The sequence below is a fragment of the Haematobia irritans genome, chromosome 1, assembly GCF_050003625.1.
Source record: "Haematobia irritans isolate KBUSLIRL chromosome 1, ASM5000362v1, whole genome shotgun sequence".
Classification (NCBI taxonomy): Eukaryota; Metazoa; Arthropoda; class Insecta; order Diptera; family Muscidae; genus Haematobia; species Haematobia irritans.
This window is the reverse complement of record NC_134397.1, coordinates 238,088,800-238,099,052: the sequence shown is the minus strand read 5'-3', so window position 1 is coordinate 238,099,052 and position 10,253 is coordinate 238,088,800.

Below are 10,253 nucleotides of genomic sequence, written 5' to 3'. Positions count from 1 at the left end.
GTGTAGAAGGCGCACTGATCATGAAAATTGCTTGAAACTCAATGTAAAATTTCCAGATTTTACCTTTACAGATTTAAGATTTCAAATCAAGACGTTATTTTATAATTTTCTTGCACACTTACAAGAGATGCTAATGATTCCTCTAAAACTCAAACAAAAATGGTTCTTATAAATCCAGAATCTGATATAGTCCTCATAGGTGAAATCTTTAAATTTATCTTCGGGAAGTATCCTCAAGTCCTCAAGTCCTCCTGAAATTGCAAAGGAAACCCTAATATTTGGTTCATGGTGGTGGGTATTTAAGATTCGGCCCGGCCGAACTTAGTGCTGTATATACTTGTTATAGAACATATTGCCAAAATTTTATTTCTATAGAAATTTTTGTCAAAATTTTATTACTATTGAAAATTTTGTCAAAATTTTACTTCTATCGAAGATTTTTTCAACATTTTATTCTATTTTATTTCTAAAGAAAATTTTGTCAAAAATGTATTTATCTAGAAAATTTTGTCAGATTTTTTTGCTATAGAAAATTTTGTCAGATTTTTTTTCTATAGAAAATTTTGTCAAAATTTTATTTCTATAGAAAATTCTGTCAGCATTTTTTTATAGAAAATTCTACCAAAATTCTATTTCTCAGAAAATTCTGTCAAAATTTTATTTCTGTAGAAAATTTTGTCAAAATTTTATTTCTATAGAAAATTTTGTCAAAATTTTATTTCTATAGAAAATTTTGTCTAGATTTTATTTCTAAAGAAAATTTTTTCAAAATTTTATTTCTATAGAAATTTTTGTCAAAATTTTATTTCTATAGAAATTTTTGTCAAAATTTTATTTCTGAAGAAAATTTTGTCAAAATTTTATTTCTATAGAAAATTTTGTCAAAATTTTATTTCTACAGAAAATTCTGTCAAAACGCTATTTCTATAGAAATTTTTGTTAAAATTTTATTTTTATAGAAAATTCTGTCAAAATTTTATTTCTATAGAAAATTCTACCAAAATTTTATTCCTATTTTTTGTCAATTTTTTTTCTATAGAATTTTTGTCAAATTTTATTTCTATAGAAAATTCTTTAAAAATTTTATTTCTTATACAATTTAGTAAAAATTTTATTTCTATAGAAAATTTAGTAAAAATTTTATTTCTATAGAAAATTTTGTCAAAATTTTATTTCTATAGAAAATCTTATCAACATTTTATTTCTATAGGAAATTTTGTCAATTTTTTTCTATAAAAAATTTTGTTAAATTTTTTTCTACAGAAAATAAAATAATATAATGCATTTGGACGTCAATTGCCTGTTTCGTTATCAGGCTAACATGAAATATAATAAGCAACGATGAGCCCGTCTTAAAACTAGGAAAAACACGACTAATGTACGCGTTAGAATTGTTGTTGTATCCTGGAAACCATTTTCTGTAAGTTGTCACATGTTGTTGTAGTTGACTGCAGAAACAATAAGCATTGTTCGACTGTTCACCAGTTAGGCGAATTCTAACAAATTTGCTGTCTAAAAATAAATTTCGTGTTGTTGCATTATTATGTAACAAAACGAATTAAAAACAAGTATATACAGCACTAAGTTCGGCCGGGCCGAATCTTAACCAAATATCAGGGGTACCTTTGAAATTTTAGGAGGGCTTGAGGACTTGAGAACACTTCCCGAAGATAAATTTAAAGATTTCACCTATGAGGACTATATCCGATTCTGGATTTATAAGAACCATTTTTGTTTGAGTTTTAGAGGAATCATTAACATCTCTTGTAAGTGTGCAAGAAAATTATAAAATAACGTCTTGATTTGAAATCTTACATCTGTAGAAGTAAAATCTGGAAATTTTACATAGAGTTTCAAGCAATTTTCATGATCAGTGCGCCTTCTACACTCTCAAGAAGTGAAGTCGGTCTATATGGAGGCATTACCAAATGGACCGATAAAAACTTAATCCGATACACGTTTTTGTGAGCCTAAAATACCAGAATATTTACAATTTCAGGCAAATCAGATAAAAACTACGGTTTCTAGAAACCCAAGGAGTTAAATCGGGAGATCGTTCTTATGGGGGCTATACTAAAATATGGACCGATACTCACCGTTTTCGGCACACCTCTTTATGAGCCGAAAATACATCTAGATTTCCAATTTCAGCAAATAGGATAAAAACTTCGGATTCTAGAAGCCCAAGAAGTAAAATCGGAAAATCGGTCTATATGGGGGCTATACCAAAACATGGAACGATACGGACCATTTTCGGCACACCTTTTGATGGTCCTCAAGTACATCTAGATTTTCAATTTCAGGCATGGATAAAAACTACGGTTTCTATAAGCCCAAGACCCCAAATCGGGAGGTTGTTTTATATGGGGACCATACCAAAACATGGACCGATACTCACAATTTTTGGCACACGTATTTGTGGTCCTACAATACCTCTAGATTTCTAATTTCATGTAAATTGAATAAAAACTGCGCTTTCAATAAGCCCAAAATGTAATCGGGAGATCGGTCTATATGGGGGCTATACCAAAACATGGACCGATTCTCACCATTTTTGGCACACCTCTTTATGGTCATAAAATACCTCCAGATTTCAAATTTCAGGCAAATTTGATAAAAACTACGATTTCTATAAGCCCAAGACCCCAAATCGGGAGGTCGGTTTATATGGGGACTATATCAAAACCTGGACCGATATAGCCCATCTTCGAACTTGACCTGCCTGCAGACAAAAGACAGTTTGTGCAAAATTTCAGCACTATTGCTTCATTATTGAAGACTGTAGCGTGATTACAACAGACAGACAGACAGTCGGACATCGTTATATCGTCTTAGAATTTCTCCCTGATCAAGAATATATAAACTTTATATAGTCGGAAATCGATATTTCGATATGTTACAAACGGAACGACAAACTTATTATACCCCCGTCACCATTCTATGGTGGTGGGTATAATAAGATTAAGGGACTTGAAAGTTATATGAAAAGATGATGTACAGTGGGAGAAAAGATGATTCAATTTGTAAGATGATTCAATCTGTCCATAAAGCTCGAAAAATAATTGTATAATTAGAGAAAATTTTATTTTTGTAGAAAATTTTGTCAAAATTTTATTTCTTAGAAAATTTTGTCAAAATTTTATTTCTATAGAAAGTTTTGTCAAGATTTTGTCAAAATTTTATTTTCTATAGAAAATTTTGTCAAAATTTAATTTCTGTAGAAAATTTTGTCAAAATTTTATTTCTATAGAAAATTTTGTCAAAATTTTATTTCTATAGAAAATTTTGTCAAAATTTTATTTCTATAGAAAATTTTGTCAGAATGCTATTTCTATAAAAATTTTTGTCAAAATGTTATTTGTATAGAAAATTCTGTCAAAATTGTATTCCTATTTTTGTCAATTTTTTTTTATAGAAAATTTTGTCAAAATTTTATTTCTATAGAAAATTCTGTCAAAATTTTATTCCTATTTTTATCAAATTTTATTTCTATAGAAACTTCTTTAAAAATTTTATTTCTATAGGAAATTTTGTAATTTTTTTTCTATAAAAAATTTTGTCAAATTTTTTTTTTTCTATAGAAAATTTTATTTATGTAGAAAATTTTGTCAAAATTTTATTTCTATAGAACATTTTGTCAAAATTTTATTTCTATAGAAAATTCTGTCAAAATTTTATTTCTATAGAAAAATATGTCAAACTTTTATTTCTATAGAAAATTCTGTCAAAATTTTATTTCTATAGAAAATTCTGTCAAAATTTTATTTCTATAGAAAAATATGTCAAACTTTTATTTCTATAGAAAATTCTGTCAAAATTTTATTCCTATTTTTTCAAATTTTATTTCTATAGAAAATTTTGTCAAAATTTTATTTCTATAGAAAATTCTGTCATAATTTTATTCCTATTTTGTCAATTTTTATTGCTATAGAAAATCTTGTCAAATTATTATTTCATGGAAAATTCTGTCAACATTTTATTTCTACAGAAAATTCTGTCAAAATTTTATTTCCATAACAAATTCTGTCAAAAAGTTATTTCTATAGAAAATTTTGTCAAAATTTTATTTCCATAGAAGATTTGGGAAGTACCTCTTGGTTGGAAAGGCATAATTTGAAAAATATACCAAAATATCAAGAATTCTATAAATCTACCAAACAGAAAAAAATCTACCATTTTTGACAGAGTTCTACCAACAGGGACAACAGATACTCGGTATTATTTCTTTGATATTTTCTTTGTAAGTTTCATGCAATTCGAAGAAATTTGAACCTTATATTCATAGTCCAAAGTAAATATCTCAATTCTAAATATTTAAGATATAAGCTTTTTGTTTAAGCCTTGGTCCATTGGTGTAATAAACTTCATAAATCGAAGGTGTTAAAATTTTGAAATAATATTTCCTTACACCACGTAGAAGATAATTTCGAAGCTCAATATATAAAGCAAAAAAATGCAATTTAACTTCAGCCTCCAAATAAACTAAAATTGTAAAAACCAAAGAACTTCACATTGACATAATAATTTTGAGTTTAATCGGAAAACTCAATTTTCCCAAACCCATCAAAAATATTCCCAATAACGGAATGAATTAATAAATTTGTAGGAGTAGAAAAAAATTTACATTTTTTAGTTTATCTATTTGTTATCTCCATAGATAGCAAAGCAAAAATCACGTGTTGCCCCAAATTTGATTAAATCAATTTATTCATTCATTCCTATATGCTGCAAATAAATGTAAGCAATGATCCATCCAATCATCCGCTATAAGGTTGCCGTGGGTGCCAATAGCAAATCCCCAAACCAATCAAATAATAAAAGTTTGATTGTATTTCCGTCATCATCGAAAAACAAAAAAAGCAAAGAAAAGTCGCCCCATGGCGTAAAGTAATTGAGAAAAATGAATGCAAATGAAAATATCATAATAGCACCCACAATAATGGAAACTCGATATATTCTGACACATGGAATTTTGAACTCACTTTGGTGTGAATTTTCTTGGTTATCTCATTGGCATTCTATTGGATAAAGTCATGAAGAATAAATTGCTTGAAAGGAAAGCACTACACGAAAACACGAATATGTGCAGACAATATCGAAAATATTTACAATTATATATGAATTCAAATGGCCACATGGAGGGGATTGGTTTTTGAGACCTTGCTTTGAATATCATCCAAAAATACTTGTGCATATTGGAAAATTTTATAGTTGTAGTTTGTTAAATATTATTTATACGATATATGGATTTTAACGTTGGCATTGTGATATCTACGGCCATTTTCATGTAGCTACGTTAGGCTTTAACTGCCAGTTAACAGAAAGAAAATTGCAAATATCTTCTCTCCCGTTAACTTTAACTGAAAAATTTTCAGCAGTTAACTGGTATATGAAATATATAAGCAAGATGACAGATATGTCCATGGTAAGGTATAAAAATTCGTTCGCTAACGTAGCACTAACGTAGCTCCATGAAAATGGGGATTGTGACGCATATGTTATCAAATATTTGAAACAAATCTTCCCCCTTTTGTTGTTGTTGGGATCGAGAAGCTAAGATGGAATACTTCCAAAGTGATCTGGTAGTGAGGCGAGAAGGTTTCGCTGGACATTTGATTATAAATGACCCACGCTTCATCTACGCTGCTTTCAATAACTGTAGGAGCTGTAGATCTGTAGTGCCTCAAGTGCGGTGGTTTGGTGACAACGAGTTAAACTATTTTCGCTCTATCACTCTCGGGATGCTCGAAAAACTGTCGGTTGAAAAATCTAGTGCATATCTTCGGATCAGTTAACATCAGATCCCATTATCCCTTGTAGTTGGGTTCGAGAGGGCTCTCACTGTTGTTACATTCCTTCAGGTACCCCACCTATGCTCGTCGACTATCTCTCAGGCAAACATCTTTAGTTGCCGGTTTCGGAAGACAGATCTTCGCTGGGCTAGCACCGACCTAGCATTTCAAGGAAGCCATCTCTCGTCATCGCTGACAGGTGGGAGTATTGCACACAGCACAATGCTTCACTGTTAGGAATCTATTGCCTTTTGAACCGCTGCACTGTGTGCCGTCCTCAATGCCATCTTTATTCCCTCATCACTGTTATCACTTAAGTCGCCAATTGACTGTATTTCTTGCCTGAAATCGAACCGGATGGGCTTGGCTTATTGGGGTGGTAACCTCCTGGATATGGCATGGTTTGGGTGGTTTACCCCTCTGCACTTTATCATGAGATGGTGGTCGCTGAAGTGTGTCGCAGTGTTGTCTCATTTGGGCTCAAGCTGGAGATGTTGTTCTGGTGCATTGGAGTGACATCGAGTGGCAATTCGTAGCGCAATATTTCGCATCGTTCGACCCATTCGCTAATACTGACAGCCCAGGCGGTGGTCGCATAATCGAAAAGGAGATGACCAATAACCTCAAAGATTTTTTTTGGTTTCATCTACTTATCTCTCCCTTAAGTGCTACCAGCCAATGCCTTCAGGATCTTGTGTTTACTCCCGACGAGTTTAGCTACCATTTCCGCATGAAACAAAGTATCAAATGTTACACCCAGAATTCACCAGTGTGGTATCACAATGGACTGAATAGCCTACGTGAGCCTGATACATCGGGCTGCCACCTAACCTAACCTAACCTACACGCAGAATCTTGGCATTCTTGATACTCTGGCCACGAAAGTGAATATCGAGCTCCAGCTGCCAGCCATATAGTTCGCCAAGGAGGGTGATGTAGAGCACCGTCTTAAACACTTTAAACAAGTCCAATTCTAAGAGAATCAAACGTTCATGTGGTCTCTCACTATTCAATCCCTCTGCAATGGTGGCTGTTAATTCACACAACGCAATGGTCGTACTTAAGTCCGAGCAAAAACCATGCTGATGTTTTGTGATGTAGGGCAATAAAATACCTTCCATAAAGAAGGGTAATTGGTCGATTCGAGTCTTCACTAGGTGTCTGTTTTCCTGGTTTCAGAACTGGAACACCTTTGATGTTGAGGCAAACATTGAAGGCATGGGCCAGGTACCTAGCGCCATTCTCTCCTATGTGCTTCAATATCCTAGTAGCCACCTAGAACCAATTGCTATTGGCAACCTTTTTCGCCTGGGGCATACACTCCTGGCTGATGACAATTGGGGGGCTGTCCTGTTTGAGTGCTCGGAGTACTCGCCTTTGGCTTCTGATTGCACAGTCTACTGTCTGGGGGTGCTCGACGAAATGTCTGCAAAAAGTACACGGGTGTCGTCCTTCGGAGTTTGCCCCCAAACGAAATGAGGACGTTGCCTCTTCGTTTGGGTTTCGGGAGGTCTGGATCGTAGACCACAATCGTTTGGATCCAAGATCGGACTCATTCAAATACTTGCGCCAATTTTCTCGTTTATGGCCACAAGCTGGTCGATCTCCTCTCCTAAGCGAAATTCGATATCCTCGGATCAGCTGGATATAATTTACAGATCTCATCCCGAGGCTCTCTTCCTTGGTCCACGATGTAAAAATGGTTTCCGTCGATTAATCTGCCGCGTAAATTTCAGATTCCATCGGACAAAAAAGTCCCTAAGTGGAAGGAGGCAGTCATTAATCTTCACCTCAAGCTCTGGTGGTGACTACGGCACAGTCATCCGCATAGGTTATGAGGTGGACATCTGATGGTGGAAGGAACTCCCACCACGTAAAAGTTAAAAAGGAAGATGGGCAGTACACCGCCTTGTTTATTCCTCCTAAGCAAAGTCGCCTTTCCTCTGAATTCCACATGGCAATGTCTGCCAGTCATATAGTTGTCCAACCATCTCTAATTCGGGCAGGTCGTACACGCGAAAACCATGCTGATGTTATGTCAATATTAGATGTTCTGTGAAGTGAAGCAGTAAATAGAAAGAATGGTAATTGGTCGATTCGAGTCTCCAAGATGTGAATACTTTCCTGGTTTCAGAACTGGAACAATCTTCTTTTTCTTCCAGATATCTGGTATTTCGAGAGTGTTGAGGTAAACATTGAAGGTATGGACCAGAAACCTAACCCCAATCTTTCCTATGTGCTACAACATCCTCGTGGCCAAACCATTTGGGCCAATTTCTGTGAAGCTCTTGGCGGCCTTTATCGCCTGCAACACACACTCCTGGCTCACGATCATAGAGGGGCTGTCCTGTCTGAGTGCACGGGAACTCCCCTTTGGCTTCTGTCTACACGGTAAACTGTGTGGGAGTGCTCGACGATTTGTCTGCAGAAAGCATTCGCTACACGGTTATCGTCCTTCGGAGTTTTCCCCCAAACGAAATGAAGATGTTGTCTTTTCCTTTGGTGTTCAAGAGATTCGGATCCTAGACCACAAACGCTTGGACCCAAAATCGAACTCATCCAAATGCTTGTTCTACTTTTCCCATTTATGAATAGCCACAAGCCGGTTGATCTTCTCTCCTAAGCGAAATTCGGCATCCGTGGATCAGCTGGATCTACTTTCCGGAATTTGTCCCTTTTATCTGCCAACCTTGATGATATCTGCTTGATGCTACCCAAAACACATCCAACCAAAACAAAAACGTGTGTTGTTATTATTGATAAAAAAAATTATTTAGCAAAATGCATCCGAAAAAATTTCAATGCTAAAACCGATCGTAGTACTAGCTGCTAAAACCGATAAGCATCAATATAAATTTCATTTTCCTACCAAACATGTATGTGGTATAGTAATGCACTGCAGCTAATAATCATTTGTCTCCTGAATATAAAATATATCTATGGTAAATCCTTAAACCCCTTGACAAGTGGTTAAATAAATGGGGAAGCTAAATCCCATAGATCCCCTACAATGAAATCCATTCCATTCTATATTTCTTAAGCATTTTAAGGGTTTCAGATTTCATAGTGATTGCAATGGTGTTGGTGTTACTCTCTCTCTCTCTCTATTTGCTTAGGATTCTTAACACATACAGAGTGTCTTACAAGAAGAAAAGGAAATCCATCATTATGTTTACAACACAGATACCACAAAGAGACAGAGAGTGTGAGATAAAGAGGGAGAGAGAGAGCAAACATAAAGAATATAAGTGATAATAATAAAAAAACCAAAAAAAATATGATTTGTTATTATTGTATTATAGCAATTTGCGCACAAATCTAGGAAATGAAAGCAACACATACGCACTCACACAAAGACACACATCAAATCCTATAGACACATAAGTACACAAGCCATTGACAAGCCAACCCAATTGGCTTAGAAAAAGGAAACGCTTATATGATTCGTTTGTAGGGCAATAAAGACAAACTGAGAATAAATTGATAACTCGTAGGAATTGTATTGAGTTACATGAAGCACACACACATATGTTACGAATTTCGTACTAACTTTGTAATTTTTGTGTGATTTATTCTAAAGCACTATAAAAAAAAATTTTAAAATATAAAAAAAAACAACAATACTTCAATTTCATAAATTTAGGATACTGTAGGAAAAATTGTAATGCAAACAGTATACGATTTAGACGATGTACTCTCGGCGAAATCAGGCAAGGTTTTAAATACCACTATGTTTTTTTTTTCCTTCAGCAAAGTTGTAGCTCTTGACTAGGCAAATAAATATGCTGAATATATTAATTCGGAAAAATTTCATCTGCATACTCAAAATCCCAAAAATGTTAAAAAAAAAATTACCATTTTTCACCGACTACAGCTCATGAACTATTGAAAACGTTACAAACAAGTTCAAACAAGGTTCAATATCCATGACTCTTTGGCCGATAACTCGACCATAGGGAAGTAGTTTTTCATTGGACGTAGACTACGTTAGGTATTGTGGTAGCCCATTATAGGTTCATTTGGTTAGAGTGATTTCCAATTGTATGTTTGGCTTAACGACAAGGGCCCTTTTTTATAGCAGAGTCCGAACGGCATTCACAGTTGCTACTCGTACCAAAAATTATTTTTTCAAAATTTTATTTCTATAGAAAATTTTATTTCTACGTACAGTAAATTTTGTCAAAATTTTTTTTCTATAGAAAATTTTATCAAAATTTTATTTCTATAGAAAATTTTATCAAAATTTTATTTCTATAGAAAATTTTGCCAAAAATTTATTTTTATAGAAAAATTTGTCAAAATTTTATTTCTATAGTAAATTTTGTTAAAATTTTATTTCTATAGTAAATTTTGTTAAAATTTTATTTCCATTCAAAATTTTTTTTTCAAAATTTTATTTCTGTAGAAAATTTAGTCAAAACTTCCTACAGAACTTTAGTCAAACTTTTATTTCTATAGAAA